Here is a 27397-nt window from a genome sequence, read left to right on the forward strand (position 1 = left end):
GCTCACTAAATTTTCCTGCATTGATGGTCTTTATAGCAAAATAGAATTACATCCTTTTTTTTATACATTGCCAATTGATGCCCACCTGTCCATCTGTTATGTTCTCATTAAAAGTGTCTTTATCAAAATCATCTGTTATGTAATTACCAGAACATATTTTCTACAGTGCCTTGCAAAAGTGTTCACATCCCTTGGCATTTTTCATGTTTTGTTGCCTCACAACCTGAAATTAAAATGGGTTGTTTGAGAGTTTGCACCATTTCATTTACAGAAAATAACCACAACCTTCAAGATTTATTATGTGTGTGTGTGTGAAGAGAACAATAAATGCATGCATAAATGTTCATCCCCTTTAAAGTCATAAGAGACACCTTTTGTGACAATTACATCTGCAAGAGGCTCTATGAGCCCACCACATCTTACCACTTGGATTTTTGCACATTGAAGCACAAGCAAAACTGGATCAGTTTTGCTTGTAACCAGAAAGTCTAATCAGAGATTCTCAGTTGGACGGAGGTCTGGACTTTGACTAAGCTATTCAAATCACATACAAACTGACAAAGGAGCTGTTCAAGAATGTCCCTGCATTTAGCACCATCCACTTTCCCTTGGTTTAGACCAGTTTCTCCATCCCTGCTACTGAACAGCATCCCCATAGCATGAGGCTGCCACCATGTTTTACTGTGGGCATGGTGTCCTAAGGGTGATGGAATGTGTTGAGTTTGCATCAGACATGACGTTTTCCTTGGTGGACAGAAAATTACATTTTAGGCCTTTCTGACCAGAGCACCTTCCCCCATTCATTTGGGGAGTTGACGATGTGCCTTTTGGCTAACTCAAGATGTGCTTTTCTATTTTTAATACTAAGTACCCTAGTGGCTTTCTTTTCTGGCCACTCCTCCCTAAAGCCCAGCTGTATGGAGTGCACAGCTTATTGCAGTCCTATGGACAGATAGTCCAGTCTCTGCCCTGTAGCTCTCCAACTCCTTCAGGGTTTCCTTTGGTCTCTGTGCTGCCTCTCTGATTAATGCCCTCCTTGCCTCATCTGTGACCTTTGGTTGGTGGCCTGCTTTTGGCAGGTTTGCTGCTTTCCATTTAAAGATGATGGATTTGATGGTGTTCTGGCATACCTTCAAATATTCCGATTTTTTTAAATTTCACCCTGACTTGTATTTCGCAGCAACTCTTTGCCTGACTTGTTTGGAGAGCTCCTTGTTCTTCATGGTGTATTGCCTCTTACTTAGTGGCGATTGCAGCTTCTGGGGCCTTTTAGAAAAAGGTATACTGACAGATTATGTGACACTTAGGCCTACTCCACATATAGCGTTTTTTTTTTTTTTGTTTGTTTGTTTTTTAAAGCCAGAATATCTCCCCTACAATTTTTTTTAAAAATAATACCATACACACAGGAGTTTCTTTTTTTGGGGAAAGTTCTCATCCACACCAATCCGCAGAAATAAGCCACTGAGTGTGTTTTTTTAAATAACTATTAAACACGCCAGACGCACAGGGGGGAGTGTACCATGAAACTAAAATATATGTCAGCCAATCACAATCCTTCAAAACAACCACAAGTTCCTATTAGGGATGAATCATGTCACCGGGAAGTTCGATCATGTGGACAGATAAAAAAGTTGAGCTTCTGTCAAACACCATATTAAAATATAAAGTTAATAAAACTCGAGACAATGTGGATTGGGAATTGTTTTTAACTCCATCGTATGGCCAAATGTATAAACAATGGTCGCACATGTGTGACACAGCTCAGCAATATTCGCCGAAGACTGTGATGCGGCGGACATTTATGTGTATCTGAAAGGCATAACCACATGAAAATGTCTTGTTTTTTCCAGATATCCTGCTACGTGTTGACTAGGCCTCTGATTGCACACAGGTGAACTTCATTTCACTAATTATGTGACCACTTCATATCAAAGGGGGTGGATACATATGTACATGCCTATTTTTAGGCATTTATTTTTATTCTTTTTTATACATGTTTTGTTATCATCTCACTTTACCAACTTGGAGTATTTTTTTGCACATCAGTAACATAATATTAACCTGGCCAGACAGATTGATAATGTGTAGCATGCTCTGTTCGCCACATTATCAATCCGGGACTGCTACTATAGAATCTGTTTGGGGAAAAGAGCAGAACTCTCCAAGCTGATTGGGTGAAAAGAAACCTAGTGCCCGTCTACCAAAGGTTAGTTTTAGCCAATCACGTTATCAAATTAAAACGTAAACAGCAATGTCATGCGAAACCACAAGAAGGTAAGCCAGTCAAGGCGCTTCTTGCTGTTCTTCAAATAACAAATTTTGGATCCTTACAAAACAGATGCATCCTGCTACGCTGCCGTGTTTATTTTGGCTCGGTTTGGGCTCAGGAGCTCTTGATTTCATCGCTTCAGTATGCCCCGCCTTAAACCCCAATAATGCAATGTGATTGGCCCGAACCGTTTTTGGTTCGGACACAAACAGTCGAAGCCGGAGCAGTACAAGATGGATTCTCTTATGTTTGTGGACGCACAAATACAGCAAGAATTCATCTTGCAGGCAAGGTTAACATATTAATAAAGTTTTAAAAACATTTCAATTAAGGGTGAGAATATAACAAAATAAATAAAAAGGCAAAGGGTGTACATAATTTTGCAAGGTATTGTATTAATATCCATAAACGGTTGGGATTTCTTGTTTTAGAGGCTGTGACTTAAAACTCTCTTTTAGTCTCTGAAAAGCACATGTTTTATACTAACCTTTATTTACATTTTAAATATTTTGTACTTTAATTGGGATATATTTATCTTTCATATTTTGATTTGCTGGTTTTTGATCTCTATACTTTTAAAATGTCCCACAGAGAAGACAGTTGAGGTAGTGACAAAGCAGCTCATCCTGTCTTTTCACACAGAGCAATCTCAGCCCAGCTCACTGCTGCCAGCTAACTGTCCATGTCTGTGCGCAGTGATTGGCTAGTTTGATTGCCCATAGGAACACAATAAACTTCTGAACCCGTACTTCTCAAAAGAGAGAGCTTCATACATCTGGAATTGAGAACCACCTGGGACTGAAGCTCAGAGAATGAAACGCATGTGGATTGCCTCTTTTTTGGCTGCTCATTATTAACCTGTGGTCACCTCCATCCTGCTATGGAAGGACATGAAAACCCTGTTAAAGATTAAAAGAAAAACAAGAAACAACAGACATACAGAACCTCACTAATAGGTCTGGGAAAATGGGACAGTGGATATTTTGTGAAAGGATTATAATATCTGTAATGAAGATATAATTATATTCCTATTTTCAAGCACTGGAAGCTTTTGTTTGTTTTGGCGCAATGGCTCATTTTAAAATTTGTGATTCTGACAGCCTGTCCCAGCAGAAACGCATCAGGGGAATTCAGTAAAACAAAAAAAGCAAGGGGAGCCATTCCAACAAACAGATTTGCTCATAAATTATTCTCTTCCAAGACAGCTGAATGAATTTCAAATGTAGATGCTGAAGAAGGTGGGCAGGGAAACAAAGTTACAGCATAATTTGTAGTCATGTGCACCATTTGTCTTTGTCTGGCCCGACACTAAAACTGGTTCAGTTTGCAGCAGTAAAGAGGAAAATAGCTCATTGCTTCTTCTCCAGTGAAAAGTTTGTATTCTTTCACCATAACAATAAATGTCATACTGAGTTTGGGCTTTAAGTAGAGACACACTAAAGCTGTTTTTTTATTGTTGGTTCTTTTTACTGTGGGGAATATTCATATAATTAAGAACTTCAATAATTTTTTAAACAGAATCTGGCACACGAATGTGAGTTTTTGGGAATTTGCTCTAATCAGCACACCTTCAAAGTGGTACTCACAAGCTCTTATATATATATATATATATATATATATATATATATATATATATATATATAGACAAGCCAAATGCCTTCTGGAAAAAGTTTTCTTTTCTTAAAACAAAAGAAAGACAGAGAAGAAGTATGTTTGAAGGAGTTGCGATTAACGCTGTACACAGTGAGGCCATCAAAAGGCTGAGTGTCTGTTTAGCTGTCATTGTTATAGGTTCATTGCAGAGAAATATTCCCTGTTTCTTCAGTTCCACCTCAAGTCAAGAGATAGACAGTTAAAACTGAGACACAACTAGAACAATAATCCAAAACACATTTTAACTGGTTATGGAAAGCATTGAGTAGGCAACCATTTAGCTTCAGAAATGGCCAGAAACCATGTAATTTAGAAAAACTACCCAAGAGTGCTCAGGTATGCTGGATTCATGCCAAAATGTTGTGGATTGGGAAAACAATTATAATTCATTTGCATTTTTTTGAGGGACATTTAGTGAAGCATCAGTGGTGGTGAAGATATACTGCATGTATAATTTCTAGAAGATTTTGCAAAAAAAAAAAAAAAAAAAAACCCAACTTGTGCAACCACTTCTTGTTTTCGATACAGTGGTTTTATCTTCATTTCAACCTGCAAAATACATGGATATAAGATTGTTGAAGGCCCAATCCTTATATGAATTAGTGACCACGGGAAGTAAACTTTTCATTTGTACTGTAGAACACAAATATACTATTGTGATCTTGACCACGGGTCTTGATATCACAAAGGAATGGAAGCCCTTTCATTTTAATCTAGTGCTATGTGGTGTGACATTTATGTTTGCTCTTTTCTGCTGTTTCCGAGGAGTGCTCTTTTCACTTTGCCAACTTACATGAGGAAACATTTTAGAAAACACAAGTTGGTGTGAAACTCATGAATGCGTATGAAAGCCTAACCACGGCGCACAGTTGTGGATATGCCTCTGTACACTGTGACAGCGGGCGTACATACCAAACAGATCTGCAGACCTGTTTCACGTGACTGTGGCACCGTTCTGTTTTGAAGTGTGGGGGAGCTTTGGTGGAGACGGGCCCTGCTCACTGAACGGCTGCGTCGCCAGAAAGAGACGGTGGTGAGCCGTGTGGTTGCAGCAGACGAAGCGTGGTTACCAAAAGTCACCACACTGAGCAAAAGAAAGCTGGGGGCCTTCAGCTGCCTGACCACTCTGAAAGCCACCGGCAAACCGTGTTATTACATCTTATTGAGTATTATAACATGGCTGAATGTTTGAGTTTAACATGCACATTGCTGCCAGATAGTGACAATTGTAGTGTAGAGATGTCTCTGGAAACCACATCTTTCCTACTGTCTTTTTGCTGGCAGGTTTTGTCACGACCCAGGTTGTTGTGCCTTTGAGAGTGTCCCTTCATACTGTTTTCAAAGTTTGTTGTGGAAAACAGTAAGCCAAATGAGATAACACAGATATACAGTAAATAAATCCTTGTCTCCATTCTTGGTGATAACAAGAGAGCTAACACCATTGTTCTGGCCTATCAGAGCTGTCTGTCTTTAACAAGATCACAGTTTGTCCAGTAAACACATAGAAGCCGGGACCACCTCTAAAAACGAAAAACAAAATATTTATCACTTCTGCCATCTTACCTCCAGCATGCTTCCTAAAGAGTTTACACAGAATATCAAGAAGATTAGAAGCATTAGGCTTTCATAAATCCAGTCATGGTTTTCTAAAGATGGGCTGGGGGGAATACAGGATGAGATACACCCCCCCCCCCCCCTTCCTCTCTGGGCTTCAAAATAGGAGCAGCCTCCTAATCTGGTTTTAAGCAGAGGGAGTTTATGCAGTCCAACAATTTCACAAACAAGGAAACGATGCAGTTATGGACATGGTAGAGAGGCTCGAGTGCAAACCGCCAGAATTACTGATTGGTGTCGAAACATTTTTAGAAAAACTGAGTGAAAATCCCTCTGATTTGAGCCTGTTTCGTAATGTTGATATTTAATTTTTCCTTGATTTCGTTTTAAAATCCATAAAGGAGGTTTAACGACTTTACTGTTGCCCCTTCATGTCGATTTAAAGTAGGAAGGCCTACCGTCTGACTGTTTGCTTTAACATCCGGGACCAACTAATGCAGATTTATAGAGAAAGGAAATGCAATGTGATTTATCTACCACAGGAAATGCATTCACTACTTATAAACCCTTACAACCTTTTAGAAGCCAGAGCGAGAGAGAGAGAGAAATGAGTCGGTGACTTAGACTCCTATCACTCTTAAAGGTCATGATTTCTGCTTTGGTTTATGCTTTTGTGGGCTTGCTGGCTGGCTGATTCCTCCTCACACTCTGCTACCACTGCTGTTCATTATCATCAAGTCGATTCACCTGAGACTCCACTTACATATACCTGCCTCTCACAGCAAGTCAGCACCAGATCGTCTCACTGCCTGCATGTATGTTCCTCAGTGTTTTAGTACTCAGCTTGCCAATCCTGTGTTGCTGTGCTCGCCCTGCCCTCATTGGTTTATCACACCAGTGCCAGCGTGGATCGCCTGCTATCCTGCGCTCCTGTGTGGATCTGGTGTGCACTCTGCCCTGTCTGAGGGCTCATTGGCTACCTACTCTGGTCACAACCTGGACTGCCTCTGGTTTATGGATTTTTCCCTAGCCCCTTGGAGTGTTTTCCTTCGCCTGTTCAACAATCTCCATCATTCTGCCAGCATCAGCCTATGCAGCTTGTCAGCACCCAGTTCTTCCTCCTATCAAACAGTTCTGCTCTCATCTCATGTATTGCCTTTCACACTCACGCCTTTTATTAAATCATTTTTAATGTTTGGTTTAGTTACTCGTTACAAAAAGAGAGAGATAGACTCACGCATGCAAGTGTTTTGACCCCACCTACTGATTGACTGCAACAAAGTTGGGACTTGCCTGACCTTGTTCATCCCCACCAACAGGATAAGAATCTGGTTCAGTGGTAAAGCAGGTTAAATTAACCTTGTGTTATAGGTAAAGCATCTAATAGCAGAGAGTCCTAATTTTCTCAACTAAATGAACCTGGTTTATCACTTAACCATGTTCTTAGTATACACCCCCTGGTCTAAATTTTGCCTGAACTTGGTTGTGTACAATTTTAAAGTGCATAGCACTGACCTTACTTGAAGAAGAACAACTGAAAGCTTACAAAAAGGTTGTATTTTCTGTCTAAACTTGGTCTAAATTTCTCCTGCACTTGGCTGTTTATATTATTTCAAGTGAATTTGACTTTCCAATTTTACCAAAATCGAAAAAAAATGTCATTCAAACTGCATTTGCTTTGTTTTACTTTTTACTTATACTTTTTATTACATTATTTGAGTACATCTAATTTTAGAGTAATTTTCATACTTAAGTACAAGACACTTCCGATACTTTAAGACTTTAACTCAAGTAACATTTCAGTCAGCTACTTGGACTTTTACCAAAGTCATATTTTGGAGAGGTACCTATACTTTTACTTGACTCTGAGATTTCAGTACTTTATACAACACTGGCTCTCATCTCATGTATTGCCTTTCACACTCACGCCTTTCATTAATCTTTTAAAGTGCAACTCTGTGTTGGCTGAATAATCAGGTTCTCTGTACTAATCATTACACTTAAATACCTAAAGCAAAGACTTCACACTTGAGCTGCCCGCTGTGAAGACTCATGACCCATCTCTGTCCGAAGGTTCATGGGGCTCATGAACAACTTTTAATCTCTAATTTGGGGTAAAAGTAAGCAGACCATTTAAGTAAATTAATGTTGTTCTCCACTCTTAATTACCATAGTGTATATTAGGGATGGGCAACTGGCGGCCCGGGGGCCGCACACGGCCCTCGTCATCACTCAGTGCGGTCCGCGAATAGATCAATAATAATTTAATAATGATTAAAAAAAATAAAATAAATAAATAAATTGCAATTATACTTTTGACCGATAGGGGGCCGTACCCAAACAATAGCGGGCATGGGCCGCTTTGCAACAGCGAGGAAGAAAGTCAAGAGCCCTGGCCACTAGCAGTGGAATAAAGGGAAAACTTGACGAGAAAGTCACATTTTTCAGACAAAATGGGAAGAAGTGTGGACATGGGGAATTTTTTTTTTTTGGTCTCTTGTCATTCACACACAACATAAACCGTGAGAGCCGACGTGAGTTTTGAAACTGCAAAGCTTTGTCTTAAGCAGAAGATCAAACGTGCAGCACCGCGTTCACAGACCAGTGTGATGCATTCGTGAGCATCAGAAAGCTATGGTGCATTCAGGAGCATGGGACATTAGATTTTTCAGAATAAAAAGCTAACAGATGTGCATAATCAAAAAGTAACAGAAATACAATTATAGAGCATTCAGTATTGTAAGAAAGCCCACACAGTTTCTGGATAGACACATTATTGTTTGAGTTAAGTTCTGTGCCGTTTTATGCCTCTTTCCTTGTAAATTTGAAATGACCCATGCTCCTGAATGCATTGATATGAAGTTTAAATTCCTTTTTTGCAATTTTTTTTTTAAAGCAAACGGTTTGTCTTTTGCTTAAGAACATATTAAAATGCATTTATATGCAGAAAATAGTTATATGTTGGTGCAGTAAACATACAGATATAAATTCATCTAAAATTTGTTCTTATTGAGAATAATTTGTAGCGTCTTTCATATCCAATTATTTGAAGTGCGTGGTCATGTGGCCCTCCAATGGTCGTGCTGAAAAAAATGTGGCCCTCTTTATCATGGAAGTTTCCCATCCCTGGTGTATATGAATGACTAAATGTCATGGTAACATCAGGCACAGTTCCTATCGGTCCTCTTTAATGTTTCTGAAAGTAAGTGCCAGTAAGAGGAGATAAAGCCATCTTTGACTATTTATTTAATATAACTATTGAGCAAACATCTACAATAAGTAACATCACCTGTTAAATGGTGCGTTTGATTTATTAGTCAGTGACATTCACAGACTGGGGGTATAGAAAACCAATTTATGTTTGTTTGGCTTTATAAAATTGAGCATACAGGTGTCGAATACAAACAAAAACAATCTCAACTTGTTAACATGTTGTTCTCTCACTGATAAACCAGTGCCATAACAAAGACACTGGTGCATCAACAAGCAGATAAACCATGAGTTTTCATTGATTTGCCATAAAGAGACGTGATGTAGGTTTGACAGAATTTCAGTTTGTCCTGTTGCCTGCACTGTAAATTTGAGTAAAATTCACTCAAATTTAAGAATTTTTATTTGAATGGGACCAAATATTGTCTATAAATATTTGAGCAAATTGTACTCAGAGAAATTTACTGTGTTCATTTTTATGTTTGAAAATGGTTATTCTCTGTTTTTTAATGCATGCACCTTCTTTTTGTTATAATAGTGCAGGAACTGTGAACATTTACAGTTCCTAAAACTGCACCATGTTGCAATGCCTTTTAGTAAAGTGAAATCTCGCCGCTGCTTGTATCTTATCCCTCTTGGCATCAAATATTTTTTTTCCACACTTGATCTTAGATTGTGTTACTGACTCTCTCTGCTCCATTGTTTCTCCTCGCTTATTAATTGAGCACATGCGTAATATTGTACCTCTGGTCACGTGGTCTTGTGGTGAATATACACAAACGCACTTTTTCAGCTAACAAAAAGAGCAGAAACTAAGTGCAAAACAGAAATTAAATATAAGTCAACAGGGCGTGATAGTCTTATCAGAAAACCCTTGTAAGCACCCAGAGAGAGCTACTGATGTAGAAATTTGTAAAGTCATAGTACGTGACTAGGCTCCTTTAAAATGTTTATGAGACAAGTAAGATAAGATGAATTCCTCATTTTGGCAAATATTAAAAAGTCTCAGATCTGGATTGCATGATTTAAAGTACAAACAATGTTGTTTCAATGGCAAATTAGTGTCCTTAAAATTTTAATAAGATGGAGTTACATATGGTACCCGCATTAGGCAGGTTGTCCTGCTCAGGCACAACAACAACACTCAAACTGTATCATTTTGAGGGCCTATCTCTGACAAGTTATTCAAACGTGCTGTTCCCTCAAAAACACATTTCTTGTAAAAGCCATTGCACCTCAGTAAATAGAGGGCACCCAGGGATGAATGGTGACTGCTCTCACAGGCTCCTAGACAATACTGACTCCTACAATGCCTTTAGCTGGCACACAGATTTCAGTAATTAGACTGTGACTGTTGTTGGCTGGAGGCCATAGGAAGGGGAGGGGTGTTGAAGGCACTGTTCCCTGATTGCGCACACATTTGTGCACACTCGTTCACATACAACCAGCGAATGCCCCTTTGAGCTACTATCCCACAACCCCTTCATTCCCCACCCCCTCTATTTTCTTTTGCCATGTTTTTATGGGTCGGACTAAGGGGTCTCTGGGTTTATTTACAGATGGGCAGTTTGTAAGAAGTTAGAGAGAGCTTTTTAGCAGGGGGGTAATTACAATGGTGGGGAAAACAAACAGGATAGGGCAAAATGGGACTTGGCCATGGTCACATGGGAACTATTTATTCATTATTGCTCCAATGGGAGCTTTTGTTTTCTCTGATTCAGGATGTTTAGGTGGGGAGGTGCACACAACAAATATGCTGCAGATCGACAGATCTGCTGAATCATTAGAGAGTAATTAAAAAGTGCAGTGTTCTTGCCATACGTTGTGGTGAAAGATTTACTTGTTCGGTCAGTTTAAAAAAAAAGGCACATCAGTTAAATCTAGTCACAGGGGCATTTAACCTCTGTTTGCTCTTTCGCTTTTCAGCAGACTACCTTCATGAACTCAGGCTGAACTACTACATACTGCTGTGGTTTTATGATCCACATATCGAGGTCAGTTAAACCAAACCTGCACTGACTGGCAAAAAGCCGTCAAGTGGTTCACAACACGAGACAAAGAGGAGATACAATCTTGAACTCTTGAACTTGTTACAAATATAGAGTGAGAGACAAGGCAGTCAATCTCACTCTATCACTTTCAACATGCATCACTTAATATCTGTTGCTTTTTTTTCTCAGGCTTTACCAATCAAGCTTGGCCATGAATTTAAAACACAGGAAGATGAGAGATAATCATGAATGATGCTTTGTTGCTACACATAATAGTTTTTATGAGCTGAAGCGGGAAAGAGTCTGGACAGTGTCTTACTCGTTCCAGCCCAGTATAACTTGGAGTTTTCCCCAAGCAGGGAGCGAGGGCTGGTGGGGGAAGGGAATTTGGCAATCCCCTGCTCTCACGCATCCCTTAGATTAGGACTTCAGAAACCACAAGCAGGGAACAAGATAGAAATACCCTCCGTTTGCTTGAACACTGCTCACCTCCCAGTGGCAGACTTCTCATGTCATACAGATCATTAAATCAACTTGTTTATTTAAGTTCATTGAGTCATGACTTAGATGCAACATTTAGTTAACTGGGAGCACTGCAAAAATTGTCGAAGTGTAGTTTAACACGTAACAGTGATCCGTGATGTGAAAGGAGAATTCTGGCTTTAGTCAAATTTAAAATATCATCTACCTAGTCGGTGTAAAAGCCAGCATGTATTAATTTATGATCATCCAGTGCCTTACAAAACAATTCACAATCCTTGAAGCTTTTCACATTATTGAGCAGAGCAAGATTATATAGGGTTTTTATTTGATTTGATTAATAAATACAAAATGTTTTATGTGCTTGTATTCAGTCCCCATTATTCTGATATCACTAAACATACTGTAGTACAACCACCTGCCTTCACCTGTCACCTATTTAGTCCAGCTTTGTTTAACGAATGCCTGTTTGTGTCAACCCAACCATGTATTCCTCTTTTTTTGAAAATGTATATATTCATATTTGCAAGAAGATATTTCTATTTACCTTTAGTTATATTGTATTTAAAATGTCTTCCGTGAGACTAAAGTGAAACCAAAGTCAAACTCCTTGTCATATGAAGCCACATGGCAATCAATGCTAATTCAGATTCTAAACTGCAACAAAAATATATCTTGTACGTGAAGGCCTTAGAGGTTTGTTAGAGAACAATGATAAATAAATACACAACATCATGAAGACCAAGGTACACAGCAGACAGGTCAGGGATAGTGTTGTGGAGAGGTTTGAAGCAGGGTTAGGTTCTAACACAATATCAACACCATGACCTCCCACAGACTGGTGGACAACTGGACTGCCACACTCAACCTCCATGTGGATCCACAACCTCCTGTCTCAGCAGCGGGAGTAGTCTCGGCGAGTCCACCCTATCAAGTGGGTCTCTTCCACGCCTCACAAGTCCGAGCAGAAACAAAATTGCCTCCCAATCCTGATGAACTGACTGCACAAATTAAGTTTGGAGGTGTGGTTTCTCGGCTAAAATATCTTAGAACAACTTTTTTTTTTTTTTTAAATTAATGTTATAAAATCGATAGGTTTGTAAACTCCTCATCTTCATACTGCTCCTTAGTCCACCCTCGTGGCGGACAGTTTTTCTTGTTATACACAAAGCTACCCCCTCAACGAGCCCTGAGAAAGCAGGGAAGTACTGGGTCCTTTGGGGGACCAAAGCCCCGGGAAAGTAAAGCGCAGGAAAAGTGAAATTAGTCAGCTAAGAAGAAGAAGAAATCTTTATTTATCATTGCAACTGTACATTCCAATTAAATTTGTCTTCTGCATTTAACCCATCCCTTTGGAAGCAGTGGGCAGCCATCACAGCGCCCGGGGCCAAGGACCCACAGTGGCCGTGTATGCGGATCGAACCAGATACTTGAAACCTTCTCAGAGTACAAGCTCTCTGCTGTATGGAAACGCTACCTATGATTTGCAAAGCCCCGTGTTTTTTTAATTTTTTGGCCCTTCAGTACTTTTGACTTGACAATTGGGGAGTTGAGACTTGTGCAGAAAAGTTTGGACACCCCTGCTCTACATCCTTCACACCAGTGACCAGGCAACTTGCTTCTTAACATCTCAAAGACTAGAGAGGTGATAACTGATTTTAGAAAAAAGAAAACAGATTGAGCTTCATTAACCGTTAGTGGGGACTTTGAGGACAGGGTGGCTAACATTCCACTTCAAGGAGGACCTGACTTAGAGTGTGAACATCTCTGAACTGCTGGAAAAATAATCCCCACCAGAAAAGGTGGTTTGGAAAAATACCATCAAACAGACATTGCTGGTCTCTGTTTACCGGTACTCTACTGAAAGCATAATGACCTACTGCATCTGTGTGTGGTACACCAGCTGTACAGTGGCTCAGAGGAAAGCGCTCCAGAGGGTCATTAACGATCGTTGGCTTTACAGTCCTCACTGTCTCCAAAAAGCCCATAATATCATCAAGGACACTTGTTACCCAGGTCACACTTTGAACTGAATTGTTGAACTGGTACCGTCAAGCAGACACTGCAGGTCAATTAAAACAAGAAAGAAGATTTGAAAAACAGTTTCTGTTCAACAGCAACAGCTGAACTGAATACAGCATGAATGTAAAGGGTGAGGGGGTAAAGGGAATTATGCAGTTGGTATGAGTGTACACACATGCATTTTTATTTGATCTTTTTAATATATTTTTCTATCTTTATTTATCTGTACACTGACCCGATAGCAATTATTAAATTATGTTGTACTTTTAAACAAAGACAATAAAGAATCAATCCATCCATCCATTTTTCCTTCATGCTTGTCCCTTGTGGGGTCGCGAGGGGTGCTGGTGCCTAACTCCATCATTCAATGGGCGAGAGGCGGGGTACACCGTGGAGAGGTCGCCAGTCTGTCGCAGGGCAACACAGACACAGTCAGGACAAACAACCATTCACACACACACATTCACACCTAAGGAGAATTTTGAGAGGTCAATCAACCTAACAGTCATGTTTTTGGACTGTGGGAGGAAGCCGGAGTACCCGGAGAGAACCCACGCATGCACAGGGAGAATATGCAAACTCCATTCAGAAAGACCCTGGGCAAAGGTAGGACTCTAACCCAGGACCTTCTTGCTGCAAGACAACAGCGATGACAATAATGAATATTCATATTCAATTCAATATCCCAAGCTTTAATGATCTCAAAAAGGTTAAATCATCCATCTGAAAACATAAAGTCTATGGCAGAGCAGCAAACCTACCAAGGTATTACCATCCACCTAAACTAACAGCCCAGCCAACAATGCCATTATTCAGAGAAACAGCCAAGGGGCTGATGAGAACTCTGGGGCGGCAGAGACCCACAGCTCAGCAAGAAAAATCTGTCATCGCAATAACTGTTAGTCATACACTTTACAAACAAGGGTTCAAAGAAAGCCATTGTTGAAAGAAAGCTATAAGAAGTCACATTTAAATTTGCCTCAAGCCATGATGAGGAAACAGCAAATATTTGGAAGAAGATTCTTTCATCAGATGAGACAAGAAAAATTAATTTTGTGCCACATGCAAAACACTCTATATGGCATACAGTAGGGATAGCAGCATTATGCTGTGGGGATGCTTTGTTTTACAGATAGAGCATAAAAAGTAGTTGGAGTTTATGGAAAGGTGGAGCTAAATACAAATAAAAAAAAATCAATGAAGTCTGTTAGAGGCTGAAAGAAACATAAGAACAGACCATGATCATCCTCCAGCGATCCTTCTAACAACCCTGAATGTACAAACAGAACTACAATTAAAGGATTCAGATCACAGCATATTCATGTTCTACAATGGCCCAGTCAAAATATAGATTTAAAATCAATTAGGAATCTTTGGTACGACTTTTAATTTACCTAATAACAGGGCTTGATTTATTTTGCAAAGACGAATGAACAAGTCTCTGCTTGTGCAAAATTGGAAGAGAAATACAAAGTAGTAACTCAGGGGAGGGGAAGGAGGGCTGAATGAATAGTTCTCAGAATGCTATTTGTAAAGAGTTTCAACAAACAATCTGCACATCATTCCCTATCCAATTTACAGTCATGCACTGCTTTTTATTACATGCAGATATATCACATGAAATTTGAACTTTGTGGTTGTAAATTGAAAAAAATTTAAATATGTGCAAGGTGAATAAATATTTTTTCAACACACTGCAAGTAAAATTACAACAAAAGTATTCTAAGCAAAATTAATGTATTGATTTATTTGTGCTTGCAAGTGCAAGTTAAGGTTGCAGAGTTAATTTGTGTCCTGCTGCAAAAGTTTAACAATAACAATTTGTAAATGCTGGATTTCTGAGACCAAAAAACAAAAGACCTTGTCTCTATTTTTCCAGAGCTTCTTTGTGTTTTTGTCCTCCAAACAACGTCCCGGTTGTTGCACGCTACAACCACAAGCTGTCAAACGTGCCTGAGAAGTTTGAGTAGATAACAACTGTCATGTTTAAGTGGGGAGGTTCTGGCAAATAGTACGGACACAATGGAATGGTTTGACAGGTTTATTGATAATGTTATGTGGGGAAATAGGTTTTCGGGCTTTTAAGTTGGATCCTAATTTTGCACTGAGGAGGAGAGGTAAGCATTATTAGAAGGATAATGGAAAGAAGAACAATAGAATGAAGAATGAGATAACAGGCGGAATATCCTTAACCTTGCCTGCAAGCTGAATTCTCGTGGTATTTGTGCGTTCACAAACACACGACAATCCTTCTCAGGGTTTCCCTGCGTGGTGCGCACACTACCAAGAGCCCACAGCGAGACCAACCGGCAGGACTATTCCATTTTCTGGGGGAAACCCTGCATTTTGTTCCACTCCCGCTTCAACCGTTTGTGACCAAATCAAAACGATTCGGGCCAATCACATTGCAGTATTGTGGTTTAAGGCGGGACATGTCACTGTGACGAAAGCAAGAAGTGTCTTGACTGGCTTACCTTGTTGTGGTTTCTTTGCTGTTTACATTTTCATTTGATACTGTGACTGGCTAAAACCAAGCTTTGGTAGGCGGGCACTAGATGGTGCTTGTCCAATCAACTTGAAAAGTTCTGCTGAATGTCCCGCCTTTCCTGATTTGGTAGGAGCAGTCCCAGATTGATAATGTGCAGAACGTAGAGTGTTATACATTATCAATCTGGCTTGCCAGATTAGATAATCCTTACTATTAATGAAGATGAGGAAAGTCCAGGAGGAGGTGAGGCGGGGTACACCCTGGACAGGTCGCCAGTCTTTATGTCGTCTAATTTGATTCAAATAATAAACATATCCCTTTCATCAGCTGTTTTCCCCCACGCCTTAAAAACAGCAATTATTAAACCATTGTTAAAAAAGAGCAATTTCATCAGTGAGATTATTGAAAAAGTAGTGTTTCAACAGTTAAATACCTTTTTAACAGTGACCAGCGGCGGTTTTCCAGGCAGGTTTTTGTGCTCACTACAGTACTGAGACCACTCTTGTAAAGGTGTTCAATGACATCCATATTAATTCAGACTGTGGAAGAACCCCAGTGCTGGTACCGTTGGACCTCAGCGCAGCATTTGATACTGTTGGTCACTCAATTTTTTTAGACATTTGGAAAACTGGGCTGGTCTTTCTGGCACAGCACTTGACTGGTTTAAATCTTACTTGAAGGACAATAACTGTTATGTCAGTAGGCAAATTTAAATCAGAGACTACAAAAACTACATGTGGGGCCCCACAAGGTTCCATCTTGGGGTCCCTCCTATTCAATATCTACATGATCCCCTTAGCTTGGATTATAACAAACTACAAGATCAGTTTACATAACTATGTGGATGGCACACAGCTATACATTACAATGTCACCAGGTGACCATAAACCCATTAGAGCATTGGCTAGATGCATAGAACAAATCAATACATGGTTGTGCCATAATTCTCTTCAGCTGAATAAATACAAAACCGGAGTAATAATGTTTTGGTAGATCAATCAAGTGTTAGCACACAGCTTCAGAAACCACAGATCAGAGCTGAAATCTCGGTGTTGTGATGGACTCAGACCTGCTTTAAATAGAACAATAAATCAATAAAACAATAAAAATGTTTATTTTTATGGCTCTATCATTGGTAAGTGAGTTCAAATGTATAGTTTTTAAAAAAAATAAAATTCAATTCAATGTTCAAATTTATTATGGCTGTTGATTAACTGTGTGAACAGAATTTGTTATCATATAAAAGTCCAGACAGAAAAGACTCAGCAACATTCTTGGCTTGCTATTAACTGCACATGTTGTCTTTTAGTTGTAAACTTGATCAGATCCACTTTGACCTTCTCCCTGAATGATCCACTCTGCTCCAGATTGACGTGGAATCAGTGCTGCAAGAGACAAAAATAGAACTTTGGAAGCAGTGGACAGCCACTTTGTGTACTTTGAATGAATTAACGAATGAAGGTTTATTTCAAACAATAACTGTGAACAAAGATAAAAGGCAAAAACACAAGAGAGATAAATGTATAGAAATCAGGAGCAGGAACAAGTATACACGTATTTACTCATCACTATGTTAATTTGGGGTTTTTGTATGCTTCATAAATCTGTTGGTGCTTTTAAACGAGATGCATTTTTTTCTGATATGTGTGTATGGATTTAATCTCAGCAGTGAGCCTATTTAATTGAAGTTTTTTTGCTGTTTGGAAAGCTGTTGGTATCCAGTGCCTGAAGCGTTACAGGAGTTATCAATAAAAGGTTAATAACTTGACCTATTGGGGGGAAGAGGGAGACTCTCTGTTTGAAAATCCCCTTCAGAGAGTAGTATGTTGTTGAACCTATAAAGATTCCTCCACTTTTCTCATTAACTTTCAGCCTCTACCTTATATTTGACCGACACACCGCCGTCAGCCTTTTTCATCATTAGAAGCATCACCTGTATACTGGTTGGGCCATGGACTAACCCTGACACGTCTGTTCCCAAAAGCCTTTAAGGGCATGCGGTCAGGATTTAATCAAAATGTTTATCCTGCACAGACTATTGTGATCATTATACTGAGTACAACTATTTTTACATAATAAAGTGCTGATTCTTTCTAAAACTTTGATTGCATAAACAAAGGTTGGGCTTATTGGCCCCCAATACAAGCACCAGTCAAAACTCTACAAAACAGTTATCCAGATATTCAAGTTTAATCTGTTGACATGGGCTTTTGTAGCAGCATCATGATATCTTTATTGCAACTGGTTTTAGAAAGTACACCTGTTATTGCTGTGGCATTGTCAGATAACATGGAAAAATCTTTACTGCAGACCGTAATGTGCCTGTGACATATTGATTCAACAATCAATTGTAACCCAAATAGAGAGGTAAAACTAGGAATTGTGCTTCTGGGCTTGTTTTCTCTTTGATATGCTGACCAAGTAACCTGATCCACGGATGCATGGGATGTTGTTGGTTTAATAAATGACTGCAGCCCAGTTAAAAAGATCGTCCCTGAACCCTCTCCCGATTATCTGATTTCCCTAAAAAAAAAAGAAAAAAAGTCATGTTATCTATTAGGAAAATCTCTGTTTTCTGATCGAGATGATTTGTGTTGCAATTACTGATTATTCCATGTGCACTGACCTCTTTCCTGCAGCCATTTCTACATCGCTTCAGTATTTAATCAGGAAATCTGCACAATGGAGTTACTGTAAAAAGTCTTCTCTGCTTGCCTCTTGTTATCATCTGCTCCGTTTAAGCCTGATCTGCGGAGTTAAACTAAACAAGCTGATATCTTCCCTGCCAGCTATTACTGGCTGGAGGAAGCCAGCGGACGCTCCGGTTTGAGGTAATCACGCCACTGGGATAATTGCACTCTATAAAACATTAACTGGATGTTTATATCCAAACCCCGGGGGAAGTCATTAATGCCATCTTAATTAAGAGTAATAAAGCTCTTTATTTCTGCCTTTTGGGACGTAGTGACCTTGACTTAATCTCTGAAACGACATATGGGTCAATTAGGAGACTATCATTCTCCAAACATGTTTTCACAGCTACACACTGGATCAGGTTTCACCCGCGCCACTGTCTCTTGATCCTATTACAGAGGGTATAATATGATAGGTTTTGTCCACTTGTCTCTGAGTGCTGGGATGCTCTTACAGTGCTGTGGAAAAATATTGAAAATTCCTATACTCTTTGACAATTTGTCACATTAAATAATAACCTTTAATATATTTTATTGGGACCTTGTGTGATAGGGGACATGTGGTGGAAAGTGCTCTGATCAAATTACTCCCAACTTAAACTACATTAAAAACGCTGTGTGCCAGAAAGCTAAGACAGCACATCACCATGAATATTTAATGTCTGCAGTGACACACAATGGTGGCAGCATCATGCTGCACGCAAACCGCGTATAAGTTTATGAGAAGAGGAGGAAGGCCTCAGTAGAAAGATATAACATCAGAGTGGATTTGGGAGATTTTTTTCACATGATCTTCCTGAGGAGCGGAAGAGCAAGATAAGACGGTCTTGTGGATGCACAGTTATTCTAAAAAAGGGACTTGGGGAAGCTTCCCAAAAAATCGACTGACTCTAGCTTTGAAGAGAAAACTCATAATTTCAGATGTATGTACATAACACACCGTACATACATCTCACAAACAGAAGCCTGTTTCCAGATGCCAAGGTATCCCATAATGCAGTGCGTTTGTTACATCACCCTTTCAAGCCCAATGTTAAGATGGATGGAGCTAAGTAGAGGGCAATCCTGGCCGTGGCTGAAGACAAATGCATGTCACGCTTTTCAGTTTTTTATTTGCTTTAAACTGCTCTGGTGCAAAAGATTCCATTAGAATAAAACAAATGTAGTGTATTTAATAGTTGCAATGCAACAAACGTGAAAAAAATTAAAGTCGTCTAAATACTCTTTCATGGACTGGACATGTATTCATAAAAAGTTTCCAGATGTGTTTTATGTACTTGCTAATCATTTTTTTTCTTTTTTAGAAAGCAAAACCATAAACTCCACCCACCTTTTAGCTTTATAAAATCACACGCACAGTTTCTTCTACATGTTTGCGCTATACACCGCAAAATAAAGTACAGTTAATATTTAATCAAAAGGTTCTCTCTTTACATTATAAATCATTTGGATCACAATGATGGTAGGAAATGATTAAACTGGGCAAGCTTCACTGTGGCAGGATAAACAGTTTGGCAGGGTTAAGCCAACCCAAGTCATACAGCGACTACAGCTCCGGCTGCTTGGAAAGAAAAACAGTGGGTCAGAGAGGGAGCGAAAGAGTGCACACTGATATGAGTAATGGCAAACAGCTGCTCGAGTCAGCCGCTAAAAATACACACACACACACAGACACACACATGTGTGAGGCAGGTGTGTGTGTGTGTGTGTGTGTGTGTGTGTGTGTGTGTGTGTGTGTGTGTGTGTGTATGCAGTAAATAAAAATTTGTAAAGGTTAATCAAATCAGATATATAATCAAATTGAGTGACTTAGGCGCCCAGTGCTACCATGCACAATTGTGTGAGGTTATTTTTCAAAAGTGGAAACACTAAAAAAATACACAATTGCAAAATCAAAATCCATTTCCAAAAGCCTTACACATTTTTTTTTTGCTTTGCACAAAGCCAGAAAATGCATAGGAAAAAAAAGCAAGCAAACCTGTGAAATTAAACAATGTTAATTACTTTCTTTTTAAAATGTATTTCTGAAGCTAAATGTTCCTGTTCTTTCATGCATGTTTTCGGTTTGTTGTCATCTCTGTTCATACATTATGTACCCATATCTATAGCCTTGATTAAGAGACATAAAAGTATTTATGGTCATAAAATGTTTGCACTTTCTGAATACCTTATTTAGCATAGAAAACAAATCTTTTTTTTTTTTTTTTTTTAAAGCCAAGCTACTCTCACATAAATTCCATTGTCTATTAAGTTTTCCACTCCCCTGGGGGTAATTTACCAAGAAATTGTAACTCAATACCTTAATAAAGAGCTGGACAGAGCTAGCCCTGCAGCTGTATTTTGCATTTGGAAATTAGTTAGTGTGGCTCAGCCTCTGCTTTACACTTCTACTTAACTTTAACTCGCTTGTCTGCTGAGTTCCTTGGTCCTCATGAAGCTGTTTGTTCATGTATGTTCTCTGACAGATTTCTGAAACCTTCACACAAATGGTGTAAAATGAAAATACACACAATAGGGTAATATTTGAATTGAGTGAATCCAAAGCACACCACTCTTTTCAGATTTTCATTTATAAAACATGTCAAAAGTATTCTCTGTCCACTTTAGAATTATGCTCAACCTCATGTTGAAAATCCCAATAAAAATAGTTTGTTGTTGTAATATCAGAAAATATGAAAATGTTAAGGGGGAATACTGCAAGGCACTGTAAGTTTAGTGTATTTATACTCAAATTGTAGTGTTTTCTTTTTTTAAATACAACTTAAATCAGCTAGGAACAACATTTCTTACAGAATTATGGTGTAAAATGGATTAACCATACTGTGTAAATACAAATTCTGTTTGAATAGCTAATCATTTGTAGGATGCGGTTTCCTCTCTTATTTTGTGTCCAACCCATACCATGAACCCTGTGGAAAGGTCCAGAGTCTCAGTAACAGGATCTGGAGAGGCAGGATCTGGACCTCAGGCAGCAAAAACAATCACGTGGCTTCTACTGGGAGTTAGGAGCAGGCCTTCTGCCAATGATAACAACTCCCTGATCGTCCACGTTAGAGGGAGAGAATGAGAGAGCGGTGAAAGGGAGGAAAAGAGTTTATCTCCTGTGCCTGGTGTAAGTGGCTACAACGTTTTTGGGGCCTCGCTGTTGGGACCTTGAAGGGACTCATGCACAACCACAAATGTCATCGTCACGACCTTTTGTTCCGTCACTCGCAAAAACATGCACAAGCTGTCAAACGGTAAAGGAGATACTATCAGCGCCACCCACTGCAACCACAAACGCAGCAAACCCACAGAAAAAAAATAATCACAACTTTTTTTTGCATGCAACACAGCTCACCCCAGGTCACCACGTTTCTTATCTGTCTAGTATATGAAGAGGGATAAGGTCAAAGCATGATGCAGACAATAAAAGATCTAGATATCAATGATGAGAGTGTCTGCTGCCAATCTGCTTCCACTATGTCGAGAGTGAAATTGTTTTGGAAATTCTGAAGTGGACCTAAAAAGCTAGGACAACAATGCGCATGCAGAAAAACAAACACAGATGTAAGCAAACGAACAAAGTTTGTGATATCCTGTTTTCTTTAGACTTAGCTTTCCTCAAATAGGGCTGCTGCGTGCGTGTGTAGGTATGTGTTGGTGTGTGCTCTCAGTCCAACTAAAAGGATTAAGAAGGCCTGCCTTGGATATTCGTGTGGTTTCCCCCTGAGGCCTTCTGGTGAGGACAGATCCCTGCTGGAGACTGATTCTGTTTGCATGAATCACAGCGTGGTTGTGTGTATATGTGTGAACTTGTGTGTTTATATGTATTGGACCTTGTTTACGCTCACTCGCTTGGCTCACCATCCTTCTTAATTTAATTCCATATATCTCCAGCTTTTCTCTTATCTTTTATGCTCGCCTTGACAACCATCCTCCACCTAGAGAACTTAATCTTCAAGCTTTCAGCCAGCAGTGTTGGACTCATTTACATTTATTCTCTCGTTTCTGGTTCGTGCTATGGTAAATCCCGCTATAAAATGGATCATGGGGCATACGTTGGACCATTTAGATTAGAATATAATATTATAAAAATACCCTTTATTGCCCCCTCATTGGGAAAATTCAAGTGTAGCAGCAGCAAAGTGAAAAGGCAAACGGCATATAAAAGGTAAAAAGTGTTAAAATAAAACAAAAAAAGAGTAAAAGACAGTACAGTAAGGGGAAGTTTACTAAAAAAATATATGGTACAGTTATTAAAATGGCATTCTGAGATGAAAGAAATTTGGAACTGAGTAGGGGGATGTAAAAAATGTCCATAACGTGCATAAACAGGAAGACTGATGTAATTTATCACAGTGGTGTTAGGCTACAGTCATAAAAATTACATATAAAGCCCCCAAAAGACTAGATTGATAACCAAGAAATCAGTAAAATCAACACTTCGATGTCTTTAGCAGTTGTCTGTTAGCTGATGTCTGTTAGTCTGATGGAAGCGAGCAAAACAGTCTCTCAGCTGCGTTGTCGTATGTTGTTAACTCCAGTATTGTCAGTATGGGGCAGTTTTTTTTTTTCTCATGACATTATGAACTTGGGAAAATATTTACTGTTGTGAACTCAGACAACTGCCAAAGTTGTAAATACAATAAAGCAATTTTTTTCGTTTTTGCAAGTCTGACTTGGGGAACAGTAGAGCGGAAATCTTGAACAGGGCAGCTTTCTTCACACATTACAAACACGTTACACTTGTTGATTCTTTCATGTCCATATATCTATGCAAAACAGACTCTCTTTTGGCAATAGTTTAAAGAGTTCTCAACTGTGCAACAGTGTCTGTGTCCATTGAACTTTTCCACAAATAAATAGGAACTGTGAGGTATGGGGGCGGAAGGAGAGGTGGGGGGGTATTTGACAGACATTTTTTAGAGAATTAGGCAATTGTTACAATGATTTGTATTTTAAGAAATAAAAATCCAAACCTTTGTGTTGATTTGAACTTAGTACCCTTGATTAAACACTTTGTACAACCACCTTTTGCTGGTGTAAATGTTTTGGGGTGTATTCGTATGTACCAGCTCTCCAAATTAAGAGACTTTAACTTTTGCCCATTTTTATTTGTAAAAGTGCCCAAGGTCAGTCAGTGCCCGTCAGTTTACAAGAATATATGAGTCTAAACTATTCTATTATCACCCTTTTTTCCTGTTGGAAGCAGAACTTTGACACAAGTCTGAAGCTTTTTGCAGCCTCTAACACACGTGTCAAACTCAAGGCCCACGGGCCAAATCCGGCCTATTATGACAATTTATCTGACCCTCAAGAGCCAAAAAATGCATATCATGACATAAAGTAGAGGCATATGTTCTTTTAAAGGTATATAGCCACATAATATACTGATAAAAACGAGCAACTACCGTTTGATCATGATAAAATAAGGTTATATACACCAAGCCTCCATCTTGATAGTATTTTGATGGTCCTTTTTTTAGCCTAAAAATGATTTGCCATTGGGAATCGACCTTCTGCAATGCCTCATAATAAAGAGGCAGCTCGGTGTTGTGATTAACCGTTATTAATTAAATACACCACTTTTTTTCACTGGATTCTTCTAACCATACTTCTGGGAGATGCTAATAGCCATTAGCTGTTTCCTTTCTTTAAAACCCTGCTGCGCATGCGCAGTACGTACTAAATATAATAAATAAACAAAAACTAACAAATTGAGCAAAAGCAAAGCATAAAACACCAAAATAACAACTAATACACCAGCAGGATGTGATAATCTTTCATAAAAATGTTGTATGCAACCAGAGAGAGCTACTGAGCTATAAATAAATAAAAAAGTAGAATAACGTGGCTATGTACCTTAAAAGTGTTAAGGTTCACACTGAAATCCAAATTTAAGGAAATCATCTCAGAGGTTGTAATGGTATAATTTGTGTGACTTTAGTATACTTATCACACATGTCATTAGCAGTTAAGAAGGATTTGCTATATAGTGGATACATTTTATTTTATAATTTTAAATCAATAGGAGGAAAGTTATATTACGAGAGCTGTGTGCTCCTTGTAAACGGAATGATGAAATCAAATGATTCATCTATGCAATTTGTGCAACCAGCCCTTTTAAAGACTTCATGATGCCAAAGTGACCCAAGGAAGAAAAAAAAGAGTTTGCCACCGCTGCTTAAACAGTTAATTATTTTTTTAAAAGATTGTCCTTTGGCCTCATGGATTGTTCTGTCAACCTTGACAAGCTTCTTTGTGCCCTCTAAGGAAAGCATCCCCTCAACATGATGCTGCTGCCACTCACTGCGAGAGTGCTGTGTTTAGGGTGATGTGAAGAGATAGTTTATTGCAACACAGTAATTTGCATGTAGGCCAAGAAGTTACTTACTGGTCTCATCTGACCAAAATGGCTTGGCTTCTTGCCACTGATCCATAAAGTATAGATTTGGGAAGAAAAACTAAATATCTTCCCATAAAAACTAGGTCAGATTCTTCTACCTGAGTCGTAACTCATCCAGGGTTACCATAGTACTGTACTTTTTCGATCCTCTGAGATGTTCAAAGCTTAGAATATTTAAATGCAAAAACTTTGAAGGTGTTCAATCATTCTCCTTCCTCTTCACAATTGCGCAAGAATTTGTACTGGTCTATAATATAAAATTCCAGTAAAATACTTTGAATTTTGTTGTAACCTTGCAGAATTAAAAAAAAGAGAGGTATGAATACATTAACAAGGCACCATATGCTCTAAAAAAAATCTAACATTGTCTGTGTTAAGAAAAACAAGGTTACTAAAAGTTCAGCAGACTGCAGGAGGTTGCACAGGGTGGTTCTGAGTAAAAACTCTGTGGCCACAACAGCTTAACGGTGTTCCTGAATGTGCCAGCATGAGCACATCCTTTGCAGAAGCAACTGTCACTAAAGTTGTTTGTGACAAAGCTGCAACAGACAGTAGGATATTTCTCTTGAATCTGCAAGACTTTTTGATGAAGAGGGTAATGTCTGTGGTTATTTCAACCTTTCATCACATCAAAGCCCTCCGAACTGCTGTTGCTGCTGCTGGTTTGACCTGAAACTGACTCTCAAGCTTGTCTGGCTGGTGAAAGCCACCCGTTTATCATAACAGTTTGCTCCATGTACTTCTGCATGAGGTAAAGCAATGGCTTAAAATCAATAGTTCAGAGGCTTTCACATTTAACATACATTTTTTTTTATATTTCCTCAGAGCAAACAGCACTATAAAACTAATTTCATGCACTATTAAAAAATGAGTGCAATCTTGTTTTTTTTGTTGCATGGCTGAAATGAACTGATGTTGTAAAGGCTTTTTTTATCTTTCTCAGTCTGTGGGAGACACAAAGCTTTCCTGAGCAACACTTGCAATCTATTTTGTGGATGCCGGGTGAAGGTGTTATAGCAAGATCCATGGTAGTTGAAAAGATTTGTCACCTCACCACAAACACATCTTGCTGACTGACTCCTGACCTGAAGGGAAAGCATGGTATTTTAAATTCACTATGGCTGAAGGGGGACCCAAGAAACCTTTGAGCTTTCAATCCTGCAAAAAAAAAAAAAAAAAAAAAAAAAAAAAAACAATGTTTGGAAAGAGATGCATCTTGTTGAAATTCTGAAATATTTTAGAAATGTTCCAAATAATGAAACTGACTTTTTAATTATGTATACTGCCTTGTAAACATGTTCTCGCACCTTGAACTTTTGAACATTTTGGCATGCTATAACCAAAAGCTTCCACTTCTTCTATTGGGATTTTCTGTGAAAGACTGATACAAACTAATTGTGATGTGCAGCAAAATGCATACATGGCTTTCGTTTTTTTATGTATTAAAAACAATCTAAATATTCTAGACCATATCTAAATTCACCCTGCTTAAAGGGAAAATTTAGATATAGTCATCCCGATTAGAAAATTTGTGGAGGGAGTTGAAAGGCTGTGCTGCCTAGCGACAGCCCCAAGACATCACTGTTCTAGGGAAGATCTGCATTGGAGGAATGGGCCAAAAATACCAGCTACAGTGTGTGCAAACCTGGTGAAGACTTACAGCAAATGTTTGACCTCTGTCATTGCCAACAACAGTTATGCTACAAAGTATTGAGTTGAACTTTTGTTATTGACCGAAGACTTATTTTCCACCATAATTTACAAATAAATTCTTTAAAAAAATCTACTATGTGATTCCCTGTAATTTTTCTCTTATTTTGTCTCTCGTAGTTGAAATGTATCTATGATGAAAATTAGAGACCTCTCTCTTTATATGTAGGAGAAGTGGCTGTATCATGCAAAATCCACTTTGTTTTAGTCCTTTAATACTTTTTGTTGTATAAATGGAGTCTCTATAATTACAGAAAATTCTATTCTATGACCAGAGGTATAATATTGCGTATGCTCACAATGAGTAAACAGAGGAAAGCATTGGAGCCAAGGCGGGTCAGCAACACCCAGTGGGGTGTGAAAAGAAAAAGGTTAAGCAACCCCAACCCCTCAGATCTGGTTGGTCTTTGACCACGCCAAGCTATGACTTTAGTGCAAGCATTGCAGGACGAATGCTTGGCGTGTATTGTTTTATCTGAAGCACCACATCCTGTCTGAAAGGCCCATTAGTCCTTGGCACGGCCGTCCCAGGTTCAACTCCAGCCTGTGGACCCTGCTGAATGTCTTCCCCACTCTCTCAGTCCCCCTTCTTGTCAGCCAACTTAAAAAAAAAGGCCTCCAGTGCGACAAAAATTACAAAGAAAATCTACTCAATCCATATAGCACCTTTCACAAGTAAATCTCTTAAAGTGCTTCACAAACACAGACCTTTTCTGTTTGTTCCAGGACCAACTGAAGGTGATCCTATTTTGTTGGTACATGTGAAAAGTGATTTATGATAAACTAGACAAGAGGAAATATGACCATCAATTACTATCTCAAGTTTTTTAATGACCAATTGGTTTAAGGCAAAGGCAAAGCAAAGCAAGTTTATTTATATATCACTTTTCAGTAACTAGACAATTCAAAGTGCTGTGTTCAAAGGGTATTGATTGA

This window comes from Fundulus heteroclitus, chromosome 19, assembly GCF_011125445.2.
Source record: "Fundulus heteroclitus isolate FHET01 chromosome 19, MU-UCD_Fhet_4.1, whole genome shotgun sequence".
Classification (NCBI taxonomy): domain Eukaryota; kingdom Metazoa; phylum Chordata; class Actinopteri; order Cyprinodontiformes; family Fundulidae; genus Fundulus; species Fundulus heteroclitus.